General features: G+C 37.7%; 1 protein-coding gene and 1 pseudogene across 1 annotated transcript in view; one reads left to right on the top strand and one right to left on the bottom strand.

The window, feature by feature from the left end:
- Slc16a10 (solute carrier family 16 member 10) overlaps nt 1-14,891 on the top strand; it is a 123,636-nt gene that overhangs the window by 87,846 nt on the left and 20,899 nt on the right. The gene's annotated exons all lie outside the window — the stretch shown is intronic.
- On the bottom strand, nt 7,679-8,284 carry LOC150059803 (ADP-ribosylation factor-like protein 1 pseudogene; annotated as a pseudogene).

Genomic DNA, 14,891 nt, shown 5'->3' with positions numbered 1-14,891 from the left:
TGTCTTGTCTCAGTTTTCATAGCATTGCAACCAGATTGAGAGTCAGATTTAAGATTTTAACTTTGTCTTTGGCCTCATGGCTAAATGCTAGGGGATTAAGGTTTTATTAACTTTCAGTGTCAATCCCTCCCTTACTTCCTTTTTCCTTTCTCCAGGTCTTCTCTCTCCCTCCCTCCCTCTCCCTCATTCTTTTCTTTATATTATTTATTTTTCTTTGGTTATAATTAGTTTGGTTGTTACTTAGTCAATAACACTACAGACTATTTTAGTACTTTGAAGAAGAAAGGTAATTACATTGCATTTATTTATTCATTTATTGCCAGCCCAGTGCTCAGGTTTTGAGCACTGTCCTTGGACTTTCTCAAGGGTAGAGCTCTACCACTTGAGCCACAGCACCACTTCTGGCTTTTTTCTATGTATGTGGTACCGAGGAATTGAACCCTGGTCTTCGTGCACGTTAGGCAAGGACTCTACCACTAGTCCAAACTCCCAGTCCCCTCTAGTTTAATTTTTTTGGGGGATGGGTTATGGGGCTTGAACTCGACCTGGGTGCTGTCCCTGAGCTCTTCAGCTCAAGGCTACTGCCCTACCCTTGAGCCAAGCCCCACTTCCTGTTTTCTTGGGGTTAATTGGAGATGAGAGTCTCAGGTCCTTTTGTGCCCAGACTGGCTTTGAACCTTGATCTTCAGATCTCAGCCTCCTGAGTAGCTAGGATTACAGGCATGAGCCACATGGGCCGGCAATTTTTTTTTATTTTTCATTAAAATATACTTAATCTTACAAACCCTTAGCCTAATTTTGATTAAGTTCTAAATACTAAGTCCCAGTGATTGTAAATAGATTCCCTCCTTGAACACTTGTTTATTAAACTTGTCATTTAAAATATGATGTAAAAATCAAAATTAATAAATTCTTAAAAAATATACTTAATCTACAGATCAGAATTTACCCGTAATTTACTGTGTGCACAACTTCTACATATATTTCTTTTTTTTTTTGCCAGTCCTGGGCTTAAACTCAGGGCCTGAGCACTGTCCTTGGACTTTCGCAAGGCTAGAGCTCTACCACTTGAGCCTCAGCACCATTTCCAGCTTTTTTCTAAGTATGTGGTACCAAGGAATCGAACCCGGGTCTTCGTGCATGTTAGGCAAGCACTCTACCACTAGGCCAAACTCCCAGCCCTCTACATATATTTCTTGAGTTGTTTTGTTATGTGGTCAAGACATGTTTAATTTCCTTCTTTCTTTCATTTCATTCTCAGTACACTCCCATAAGGGCCATGAAGGTATTTACTTCACTGTACAATTTCAGATCTAGCCCACAGCAACCTTTTATGAGAGTAGTGCTAATGCTGGTTCTACTACTAATAGACAATGACCTTGAGTCTCTGAAAAGCTGGATTTTACTCAAATTGAACAGTTAGTGGCAGGAACAGTATTAGAATTCACTTAGATTTAGATTTAGAATAGATTTTCCATTCTGTCACTGTTTTTGTTCTGGCCTATATGTGATTAATTACAAATCAGTTGAACATATTCAAGCATCCATTTATTCAACAGAAACTGGGTGCCAGTTATGTGCCTTGAGCTTTACAGGGTGAGAATAAATGCAGTCTCCCATGGAGCTCAGTGAACAAACAGGGTGGCTTTCAAATAGTGGTATATTTGTGTGAGGGGGGAAAGGGTCATGGCTCTTGAACTCAGCCTGGGCACTGTCCCTGAGCTCTTCATCTCAAGCCTCTGCCCTACCCTTTAGCCAAGCCCTACTTCCTGTTTTCTAGAGGTTAATTGAAGATGAGTCTCAGGTCCTTTTGTGCCTGGGCTGGCTTTGAATCTTGATCCTCAGATTTCAGCCTCCTGAGCAGCTAGGATTACAGGTGTGAGCCACCATCAAATAGAGATATTTTTGTTGAGAAAACAAAATGAAATGGAAGGTGATGATAAGAGCAACTTTAGTTGGTGCAGTTAGGGCAACCTCTTTGTGATGACAGTAAACAGATCCATCCCAATTGTGTGTACTACCACCTCAGTATTAACTTAGCGTTAGATACTTATAAGACTTGGGAAGGCTGTATCATAGAGTGTAAAGCAATCAACAGTTAAGTAATTTTGTCCAATCAGTTTTTATCTGATGATTAAAATATGCATGTTGAAAATTTAAAGTTCTGTCATATTTGTTATAGAGCCCACACATTGTTTTTCCTTTAGATATTTTATCTCATGAAAACACACTAGTATTGCTCAGTTCTCATGTGATTATTAGGTGAATTATTGAACATCTCTTTTTTACTTTGTTCCCACTTTTTTTCAGTTTTTACCCCCCAGTGGTGTCTATGCTTTTCTAGCTTTTCTAACCTTGCATTTATTTCTCTTCAGATCTCAACATCTGCTGCAATTTGACTACTCAGGTTAGTGAAAATTTGCCCATTTTTAGTGGTATGCCTTAGGCAGCATTCTCGTACTTTAGATGAGTGAGGGTCTTTACTTCTTTGGCCTCTGTGACTCATTAATAGTAAAGTTAAATATTTATAGAACACTCATCAAAATAAGTGAGGCTTGGGGTTTTTATTTTGCTTTTAAATAGTATCGTGAAAAAAAATAATACACAGGAACTTGGTAGGAAGACAAGACATAATACATGAGAGAACTAGAAAGTAGATTACTTACAAATAAATTAAAACAGAATTGTTGTTTTTAGTAAGGCAGAACAAATTTGCCACATATTCCAAATGATGCTTAGCCCAGAGTAAATATTTATAACCAGTTCAATAATGGTTTTTAGATATGAAAATTATCTCTGGAATGGCCCCAACCTCTAAAAGATTTAAAATTTACAGGAGAGAAAGAAATTCAGGGGCCGGGAATTTGACCTAGTGGTAGAGTGCTTGCCTAGCATGCATGAAAACCTGGGTTCATTTCCTCAGTACCACATACATAGAAAAAGCCAGAAGTGGTGCTGTGGCTCAAGTGGTAGAGTACTAGCCTTGAGGAAAGCTCAAGGACAATGCTCAGGCCCTGAGTTCAAGCCCCAGGACTGGCAAAAAAAAAAAAGAAATCCACAAAAAATGTTAATACCTCACTTTAAATTGAGATGTTGTAGTGGAATATTTTGTGTTAGGCACTTACAACATGTGACATATTCAATGTATGGGAAAGGCAGGTGAACATTGGATTTACCTCCGAAATAAATTGGAGAGCTTGGTGGTGAAGTGTACTTACACCTCAGGAAATGCTAAGAAAGGGATATTAGAGTATGGACCTCCACGCTGGTAGAAGTATCATCTGCTTTTCTTTCCTCCACACCTGCTCTTGGCATATTCCTGCCATTAAATACATTTTTCTTTTTTGCCTGATTTCAGATTGGACTAATAGGCTGGTTGGGCTGCTGAATTACAAGGTGTGCTAATTTCTCTGCTTGTAGATAACTTTACATTTTAACCATACTTTATATTGTTCAGTTTTCTTCTTTGATCTTCAACATGCAACCCCCTTAAGATTAATTTTATCTCCTTCTTAAAGAGAAATGAGTTAATAAAAAACTTTCTGAAGTCACATAAATGTAGTTAGGACAGAGTAAGTTTAAAACATAAATAAGTGAAGCCTGCTACGCTGCCTTATAATCTCAGTTACTCTGAAGGTAGAGATTGGGAGGATCAGAGGACCTCAGTTTGATGCCAGCTTGAGGAGCTGGGCACAAAAACCAAAACCAAAACCAAATCAAGGAAAAAGAATCAGCTATAATTCCATTTCAAAAACAACAACTCATGGCTGTAATCCTAGCTACTCAGGAGGCTGAGATCTGAGCATCATGGTTCAAAGCCAGCCTGGGCACTAAAGTCCATGAGACTTTTAATTTTTGTTGTTTTGTTTTATTGTCAGGATGAGGAATAAAGGGGTATACTGCTCTTTGAACATTGTTACCTCTTCCAATATTTTTCTACAACTTTCCCTCCCCCTTTGTTTTTTCCCTTCCCTTCCTTGATTCAAATAAAAAAATAAATGTAAATACAATAGCCAGTACCAAAATCAGATTTAAAAAAATGACAACAGGAGATAAACCATTAAGGGGGAGGGAGGAAATAATAGAAAACAAAACAACAAAAGAGTAAAGAAATAACTTCACATAGTACATTAAAAACAACCACAAGCATAACTCTCCTGCTGCCTTATCCAGGAGTTCATTTTGCTTAATCTCGTCTTTTCAACATTTAAAAATTTTGTAGGTTATGTAACAAATATTGGATAGCACTCTTCCCCTTCTTCTCTTCATTAGTTTATCTTGCCCTCCCTTTGCCCTCACCCCACACCTATCAAGTACCCATTTCTTAGTGTTTATTTTGTTGACCTCTAATTTAGCTTGCCTATATTATTTAATTTTTTGAAAGATTTTATCAACACTGATTTTTATATTATATTTTAAATGTCATGTTTAACAAACAAATATTCAAGAAGGGAATCTCTATATGCAATCACTGTCACATAGATTTTAGAACATAATTAAAATTAAGTTGAGGTTTTGTATGTCATATATACATATCAATCTATATAACAGTATGTCTCTAGAGTATATATCCCATCATAGATTTTATGTTTATGTAGTTATATCTCCAAGACCATTTTTATTTAATTTTTAAAAAATTGTATTTATTGTTGGGATAATGTATAGAGGGGTTACAGTTACATTTGTCAGGTAGGGTACATTACTTCTTAAACCTTGATACCCCTTCTCATGTTTTTGTCCCTTGAGACTCTTATCTCCAATTAACCACCAGAAGATCGGAAGTAGTACTGTGGCTCAAGTGGTAGGGTGGTAGCCTTGAGCTGAAGAGCTCAGGGACAATGCCCAGACTCAGAATTCAAGTCACAAAACCAGGAGAAAAAAAAAAAAAGTTGGCCACAAAGATATGCATGCCTGTTGTCCCAGCTGCACAGAAGCACAAATAGGGATATCATGATCCAGGCCAGCAAGGCAAAAATAAGAGAACTCATATAAAAAGTAACAAAAACTGGGGGCATGACTCAAATTGTGTGGGCCTGTCTAACAAGAACAAGGCCCTGGGTTCAAACTCCAGTACCACTCAAAACAAAAACACCTTAAATACTCAAAATAAAAGAGGGCTTACCAACTTACAATGACTGATTTCAACTTTGGACTAACAAACTTAAGTAAATGAATAGCAAGATATACATAGTTCTACTGAGGTTCCTATGAACCTATGAACTTTGTCTTTCCTGGCTGCCTCCAGAATGGGATACCTAGGAAGATAGCCCAGCAAGTGGTCTGCACTACTATTGACCCAAGCATACTTCTGTGGAGTTTGAAATACTGTTGTATGCTGATTATTGAGTGTATGATTAATTGTAAATCAAGTAGCTCTGACCCTGCGTAATGTTTTTGTTGTTGTTTATGAGAGCATATGGTTTTCTTTGGTATGTTCCTTGAGTATTTTTCACAGTTCCTGGTCTTGTCCTTGCTAACTTTTCCTCAGAGGAAAGTTTTAGCTTTCTCAAATATCAACTGCTCTCCTTTACCAGGTGTCTCCTTCATAAATGCTTCAGTCCCCAAGACCTGCTCTGAATCCTGGGGCTGGAATTGCCTGGGATTAGGGATGAACCTCCTACACTCTCTTCCTGTGAGGTAGTTGGTAAATTCTGCATTACTCTCAGCTGCATAGCACCCAGTCCAAATGTAGCCAAAGCTGTGAAACAGATGCTGCCTCCTTTTCTTCCATGAAATAAAACTCCTAAATATTAAACACAGCCTATACATGTAATTTAACAATCTAATAGAGTCCCAACTGTAACATAAGGGTGAAATAAAAGAAATAAAGTAGTGCTGGGATACATGCTACAACATGGATAAACCCTGGCATTATACTCAGCCAGATATCGATGGATAAGTAATACTTGAGTGCTCTCAAATAAAGTACTTAGGGTAGTCAAAGTCATAGGAACAGAAAAGCAGAATAGTGATTTCTAGGGGGCCAGAGAGCAGGAAGGAGACAGGAAATGGCAGTTATATAGGTTCCCATTTGGGAAAATGAAAACAGTCCCAAATGTAAATGGAAGTAATTGTACAACAGCATATATGTAGTTAATGCTAAAAGTATAGTTTAGTACAATAAAAATTACTTAACTTTATCAGAAAGATAAAAACAGTGCTCACAGATTTCTTAAACAGCCTTATGTGGTTGAACTAATGTATCATATTTGAGATTGGTCAACTGTTGCTCAGAGCCTTTAAATCAGTAAGGAACAGAGCTCATAATTTGACTTCTAAGACATTTCTTTCCATCCTGGTCTTATGTGTTGGGACTGTCTAGAGAGCTCCCTCTGTGCTGTGCCCTGCTACCTTCAATTCAAACCAAAAAAGCTTGCCACTTTCTGATTATCTTCCTAAATGGTGTGGTCTACTTCCTCCTGAATGCTTCACAATCACAAGATAAAACTAAACATGTAAAAAATAATCTGATTACATCTTCACTCTCTGAACCATGAAATAAGAAAAAGAACAATTCGTGTAGCCAATAAAATAACTATGTGGAAGTGACTAGAATGGACAGAAAATTGACCTACTCCTAATCTTGATTTAATCTTTATGTGGTTAAAAAATGTATTTATGAAAAAAATGTATTTATGGATAATACTAGGGAGAGAGCTAGTAGTTAGCTGACTTTTTTTTCTGTTTCTTAAAATATTTTTTATTTTCTTTAATGCCATTTTTCTTTATTATGTTGTGAATTCCATGAAATATAACTATTCAGGATTGTTTTTTTCCCAGACATATTAGGTAAGATTACTATAACCAAGATTACTATAGACATTATTTTCAATGTTCTCTGACTACCATAATTTTAACTTAGGTTCTGTGTATTGTCAGTGTTGGTATATTCAGGAATAGATAATATAATTTATGAGACAAGCTTCAGATCCAAAAGTCTTACTTTGAGTCCTATGTCTGTCGGCAAGCCAACCTATAAAAACCTTGAGTCCACAACCATGAAGGACTATTATATAACACACCCTGCTTACGTCACAGGGTTGCTGTATGAATCAATTAAGTCAATTTATGTAGAATTCTTTTGATGACTATAAAGTACTTAGAATTGACAATTACAGAGCAGCCAGTAAAGGTGGCCACCAAAATCGCATTCATGCCTATAACCAGAAGCTTTTAAATGAGCAAGCTTAAATGTGGCCAGGTAAGCAAACGAAAGCTATAGTACATGGTATGTTTCTAGCCTACTCTACTGAGTCTAATCTTTGGGAAGACTTAATTTATTGTAAGGGACAAAAACCCCATTTAATATATGTTAGTGTCTATACAAACATGATGCAACTGTTTATTCAGAAGTGAGAGGGCTTTCCCCCTGAGAAGAGTGCATTCTTTAATAGAACTATATTTGAGTAAGAACTCCATACAAATAGCATACCTTAACAGAAAGCAAGGAAGAAATATTTTACATTACATTGAACTTTCAGGTGATTTGACCAAGTTATCCCTCCAACCAAATACTTGTGTGTGTGTGCTTTTTAATATTTATTATAGATGTTACAGTCAGTTCTATATCAGTTCTAGATATACCATCAATCACAGTTTTCACATATAGTCATGTGAAGCACACCTATTTGCAGGGAGACACAATGTCATCTGTTTCAGAGGAGCTGAAGTGATTGAATTACTGCGTGCTTTTCAGTGTTTCAACCACCCATTCCATTGCCTCATCAAGGCCAGTGCCTTTGGTTGCTGACATTTTGAATATCTGCCATTTCCGATCCTTCAAGGCATATAACCCAAGAGAATTTGCCATCTCTGAGGGTGTCATAGCCTGCTCCACGTCTTGCTTATTTGCAAACACCACTAAAATGGCTTTTCTCAACTCTTCCTCCTCCAACATGGCAACTAATTCTGACTTGGAAATGCCAATTCTGTTCCTGTCACAGCTGTCTACCACGTAAATGACGGCATCTGTGTTTGAATAATAACACCTCCAGTATGGCCTGATACTTGTCTGTCCTCCTAGGTCCTAGACTTGGAACTTAAGTTTTTTGTATGTTACTGTCTCTACATTAAATCCGATAGTAGGAATAGTAGTAACGACTTCTCCAACCTGTAATCGGTATAAAATTGTGGTTTTTCCAGCACCATCTGATCCCAAAATCAAAATTCTCATTTCCTGGGTTCCAAAGAGACTGGAAAAAATACTTGAGAAAAAGCCACCCATGGTGAACTGCCTGTCCGCCCTCGCCGATCCTCACAGACAGGTCTGGGCTCGGCAGCGACTCGATTCCAGGCCCCCGCGCCACCTCCGCTCGCCTGGGTCTCCTTGGCTGACTTTTGAAAGGAAGGAATCAACGATGTGTATCTGACCAAGAAGGGACAGGAGAGGTATACAAAATAACTCTCTAGCCAACATCATTAGGAGAGCTTAAGGGTAGATAGAATTTTCATAGAAGGATCCATTGTTTCTTTACTTCGGAATTAGGGAAAATTTTTAAATTAAGCTGAATCTGGGTGTATGGTGGTCTGCATCTGTAATCTCAGCACTTGAGAAGTAGAGAGTCACAACTTTTTTTCTGATTCTGCCCTTGGGACTTTACTTACTTTCTATATACTTTTTTTTATTGTTATTTTAAAGGTGATGTACAGAAGAGGATCACAGATTTGAGGCTAGTCAGATTACAGCCACAGTGAGGGCATTTCCCATGTAGCAGAACACTTACCTAGAAAGAACAAGGCTGAGTTCAAATCCCAGTACCAAGAGCAAAAAAAAAAAGTCACAAACAAGAACAAATAACAACAAAAGAAGGTGAATAGTGGGCCAGGAATTTGGCCTAGTGGTAAGAGTGTTTGCCGGGTTCGATTCCTTTTGGTAGAGCTCTAGTCTTGAGAAAGCCCAAGGACAGTGCTTAGGCCCTGAGTTCAGTCCCCATGAATGGCAAAAAAAAAAAAAATTTTAAAGGAAGTGAATAGTGAGTTATGTCTACCTCAGTCATAGAGCACACATAGAGCATACACAAGACCCCACATTTGATCTCCAGCGTGGAAAAAGCAAACAAACAAAAACCTAAATAAGGACTAATGCCCTAAATTCCTTTTCTTTTCTCTCTCAGAAATACTATTTATATTCTCTCCCATTTAGATGTAGCCGTCTTAAGCATCTACAATTTCAGCTTATTTGAATGAGCCTTCTGTTAAACACATTTGTTCACCTTGAACTATTTTTCCAAATTCATGTAGCTAGTATTGGTAAGAGACTCCCTACCCACATCCTTCATTTCAGGCACATTTAGTCAACAGCTGATTTTGTTACTAGATCAGTCCAGGAGTAAAACAGAGCATAGTCCTCCATTCTTTTTAAGCAAATGCAAAGTGCAGAAACAAAAGAACCTGATCACAAGCATGAGTCCCTGTCTGCCTTTGTAAATTGCTTTGTGTCTTTAAGTGCTCCACTAAAGTACTGAATTTAATTGTTCTTGGGAGTGGGCTGTAGACCTTGGCTGAGTCCCATAGTCATCTTTCTTATTTTTATTTTGTTATTTGTACAGATTTTATTAACAGTGGGTTTCTTCTGGTTATCTAAGACCAATATCCTTGAAGAGCATTTAAAATAATAGTAGGACTGCACTGCACTTGCACTGCAGCAAGTATTTGGGTAATATATCATAAATACAATATGAAAGAGGAATGGAGATGGCCTTATGCTTTTATAAAGGACAACACATAAGAGAAACCCCCACCCACAAAAAAATAAAAGGCAAAAAAGCCAGGCACTGGTGGCTTACCCTGTAATCCTAGTTGACTCTGGAATCCGGGGTCTGAGGATCACAGTTCAAAGCCAGACCAGCAAGGAAAGTCTGTGAGACTCTTATCAGTAAAAATTGAGAAGTGAGCTGGACTGTGGTGCCTTATGCCTATAATCTTAGCTATTCAAGAGGCTGAGAGCATTGTGTAAAGCCAGCCTGGGTAGGAAAGTTCATGAAATTCTCATCTCCGATTATGTCCCCAAAAAACTAGAAGTGAAAGGGTGAACAAATACAATAACACTAACTAGGCACTATGTTGAAAATAAACTATATAACTTGTGGGTGGGAATGGGAGGAAAAAACTAGGAGACAGCACAGGAAGGGGTGATATTATCTAAAAAGAAATGTACTCTTTACCCGACTTACGTCTCTGTAACCTCTCTGTACATTGCCTTTATATAACAGTAACCACATTTTTTTAAGGCCGGAAGTAAAGGTGTGGTGCAAGTTGTACAGCACTGACTTTGAATGAAAAAGCTTAGGAACAGTTCTCTGGGCCCTATATTCAAGCCCCCAAACTGTCACTCCATTGAAAAACAAAAAAACAAAACAAAACAAATCCTTTTCAGTAAGTTCTTTTATCTTGGTGGCTACCTACTGGCAGTCCAACTCCTTTACAGATGAACTGTCATAATTCACAGCCCATTGTGTTCAGGAACCAAGGATCTGAGAGTGGTTGAATCTTGATGTGCCAAGAATGAGTCTCCAAGAAAAACTTTTCAGAATCAAATTCAGGTAAGACAACATCCTGAATACCTTTCATTATTTAGGAAGAAATATGTTTGGAGATAGAGACTCCCTATGCTTTCCTAAAGATCATCTTTAGCTTCCTGAGTTCTAGAATTAAAGATGTACACCACTATACCTAGGTAAAACATTTTTTTATAATCTTAAAATCTTCTGGCACAGAAAATGACAAGGTAAATAAATCATTTCAAATTCACTAAAATCTAGGTGATTTATTTTCCTTTTTTTTTTCTTTTCTTTTTTTTTTTGCCAGAACTAGGCACTGTCCCTGAGCTTCTTTTCTTTTATTCAAAGCTAGCACTCTACCTACCACTTGAGCCACAGCACCACTTCTATCTTTTTCTGTTTATGTGGCACTGAGGAATCAAAGGCAGGGCTTCATGCCTGCTAGGCAAGCACTCTTACCACTAAGCCATATTCTTAGCCCTTATTTTCAATCTTAAGATTCAGGAGTCTACCTTATAATTCTGAAGTTCAAAGGTATTTATTTGCCATGTTGGATGTTGGACTCTCTTGGGCATGCTAGGCAAGTGTTAAGCCACTGAGCTATACCCCCTGCCTAAAATTCAAGGTTATGTAAATTGGCATCTGTTTCCATTGGTTTTGATGTATAATTCCTCTAATTTTTTTTACTGAATATTGATTCTAAACAAAACTCTTTTAAGGGTGTGTGTGTGTGTGTGTGTGTGTGTGTGTGTGTGTGTGTGTGTGTGTGTATGTGTGTATGTATGTATGTATGAGTCCACAGAGAAGTACTTCAAACAGAAAGGGAAAAATAATTTTTTTGTTAGAGAATGTTGTTAAAATTTAGATTAGGGTTTTCCAAACTATCAGCTATCTCTTCCTTTTCAGCTCCTTTTCCTGCTCCTTGGTGGCTGTTAAATAATCTTCATTCTAGAAACTTGGTAATTCTATTTCATGTCTTCATAATGCCATGTGTCATTATCCAACACCATGGAAACCCATTCTAATGAAATGGAAAAGTTGGCTGTTCAAAAAGCAAACAGAACCAGCTACCCATGTCTCCCAGATCCCTGTTAGGCCAAAGGTCTACTCTCCACCTGGTCCACCACTGAAGCGGCAGCGGGAACCTGCACACATGTTTAGCCACAAGAAAAAAATAGTTTTTTTTTTTGAGGTTTCTGTCCTAAGCAGTGTTGGCAAAGGTTCTTTTTTCCCTCCTCCAGCAGGTCTTGGAGATGTCTCAAAATATAGTTAATCAGATGTAACATTTTGAGGTTAATTTAATCTGTGACTATAAAAGATTATGAAATCTTATCGCAGTATTTTTGAGTAAAATGCTCAATTTTATGCACCTAAATTTCTGAAATGAATTTTCTTCCACCTTTAGTCAATTCACTTGATGAGCTATTGGCATGTACTTGTTCCTAAGGACTATCTCATTGTTTAATTTACTTTTTCCATTACTTATTTTTTTGAAGCAAAGCAGAGATGCAATTTTTAAAAAGAAGGAAAAAAACAAACCAAGCACATTCCATTCAGATTCCTGTTAATCCAACTTGGAAGGCAAAGGGTAGTGTAAAGTTTTGATTTGCAGCAGATTCTGAGATTATCTATTAACCACTCTAGCAGGCTTTCTGCTCCCTTTCAAACATACTTCTGTTTTTTTTTTTTTTTTAAAGGGGCTAGATTCTTTTCTTTGAACTTGAAGCAGAATGGTCTTCTAGGGTAACCTGTTTAAATGTTGGATGAATATATTGTTAGAAAATACTCTACATGGGACCAGAAGCTCATATCTCTGATGTGAAAAGATATGAGCAGTAGTAACCCTACTGGAAAGTAGAAAGTTGAAGGAATTAGCTTGAATTCCATGCATGCATACCCTTCCCCCCCCTACAAAGGGTTTATTATCCTATAGAAGAAAATGAGTGTGCCTGTCTACCTGTCAACAACCCTCTTTGCAGTTTAGTGATATGTATTTCAGGAGGAAAAACTGAAAGCTGATAGCCAAGAAATCAAAATCATAATCCTGGCTACCAGTGGCTCAAGTCTGTAATCCTAGCTACTCTGGAGGCTGAGATCAGAGGATCTAGAGTCAAACCCATCTCTTATCTCCAGTTAACCAGCAAGACCACCTAGATACCTAGACCCTGAGTTCAAGCCCCAGGACCTGCAAAAAAAAAAAGGAAAGGAAAAAGTGTGACTGATATCTTTCAAAGAGTATGGTTAGTTATAACAGTGAATAGTTAAAATTGTGAAGTTTGGGGTCTTTTTTGGTCATCCTTTTACACATCGTTTTCTTTTTTTTTACTCTCAGTCTACAGTGTTTCATTGGACCTGTTTTTGCTCTGCTTTCCTGGTCTTGTGGTGTACCTTTATTAGCAATTTGTACCAAATCAGCTATCGCTTCAGGTCCACTGTCAGAAATCAAGTGCCTTTTGTTTTAAGATTCTGTTAGTTCTTCTTTAACTACTATCCCCCAAAGACAAAGAACCAAGCTTGTGCACACTGATATTTAATCCTATTTTTATTTAATAAATTATATAAATATTATATAAATTATCTTAAGCAAAAAGCATTCATATCCTTAAGAGGGTGCTTCGTAAGCAAATGACCATGGTGTCATGGCTAAAAAACACAATCTTAGATAAAAGTATAGCAGAAAATCATTGCGGCTTTTAAATTCATGGCAGTTTTGTTTATAGGTGTGTACCACCACTGGTTTTCATTGTACCACTCATTTAAACTCTTCACAGCTGAATCTTGTCTCTCAGACCAGATTACTCTGCCATAGATTCTCAGTGAAAGTATCTCATCTGATGTCTTTTTTTGTTGTTCTTGTTCTGGGGCTTGCACTGTAGGCCTGGGTTCTGTCCCTGGGCTCTTCAGCTCATGGCCACAACACCACTTCTGGTTCTTTAGTGACTGGGCTAGCTTTCAACCATGATCCTCAGATCTCAGCTCCTGAGTGGCTAGGATTCCAGGTGTGAGCCACCGCTCCCGGCTTCCCAAATGTCTTGCACTAGAGATGAATACTGGAGAGAAGTTAGCAGAGAGGACATTTTGATGAGATGATTGCTACAGTAGCTATTGCACCTGACTTCTCCCAAGTGGGATCCACCTCTGGGCTCCAGTGACAGGAGCCTTCACTATGATGATGAATCAGAAGTATCTTTCCTATGTAGATGTGTACTGCCCTATACTTGAGTTGGAGATGGTTAGAGGAAGGGGAAACTGAATGGGGTTGCTTTTACTTCTCCAATCTATAGATCAAGAATGAGCATATCTTGGTTATCTCTTTGGATAACAAAACAGTGTTTCACACAATCTAAAAATGATAGTCATGTGGTCTGCAAAAGCCATTGTTCCTTGCCAGATGGAAAAATGTTTCAGAAGCAGATGGTAGACAAGATGTTAGTCAGCAACTTTGTTAATCCCTAGAAGTGAACAGCCATGTTTGAGACTATAGATAGAAAACATTGGTTTTCCTGTCCTTGTGCATTCAGACAAAGACTGTCTTTAAAGATGAAATTAATTTTATTATTTAGTTGTGCTGCAGATTAAACAGTGTTTCCTGGTGTGAAGCATACACTATACCCTTTGTTTTCAATAAAGTTAAACTTAAACCACTGATTTAAAGATGATAATATTATCTTCTGAATAGCCAGTGAAATCCATGTTTTGTATTGGTTTAAAAAATAAGGTTAAATATAAATATCTGTTTAACATTTTCCTATTTTTAGCTAGTTTTGCCCAAAGTTGCACTATTCGCTTAGCAAAGTGCATGGTCACCCTTCAGAGGATGAGGGAATGAGCAAAAGCTTATAAAGCACGAGGCAGCAGCTATGGGAGATCCAGGCCACCAGTGGCACACACTGAGTACTGTTAGCTGCCTCAGTGAAGAAGGACCTGAGTATCCACAGATTCAGCATCTGCAAAGCTGGCTTCTCTGTCCCTCATATATCCTCACTTGTTGACCAGAAAAACTGTTAATTTGCAGATTTTAATGATGGATAGAAAGGGAGTATTGGAACTTGAAGTTCTTCCTTCATGTAGCAACAAAAAATGAAATTTGATTAAATAATGTCCTTCATAGTTGAAGAGCTAAGCATACACATAGCATAATTTGAACTTATTTCCTCTCTTTCAAGTGATTTCAAACATTTTGCCTTATTATTTCTTTTAAAGATTCCAAAATAGAATAGGAAAAGGACAAAGCAAAAGTAAAAAGAAAGCACTAACAATAATAGCAGCCAGGTACTTGGGACTCACACCTGTAATCCTACATACTCAGGAGGCTGATATTTGAAGATCAATGTTTGGGGCCAGCCCAGGTAGATAAATTCAAGAGACTTTTATTCCCCAATTACCTAAAAA

This window comes from Megascapheus bottae, chromosome 8, assembly GCF_031878675.1.
Source record: "Megascapheus bottae isolate mThoBot1 chromosome 8, mThoBot2.hap1, whole genome shotgun sequence".
In the NCBI taxonomy this organism is placed as follows: Eukaryota; Metazoa; Chordata; class Mammalia; order Rodentia; family Geomyidae; genus Megascapheus; species Megascapheus bottae.
This window is presented reverse-complemented; position numbering and strand designations above follow the sequence as displayed.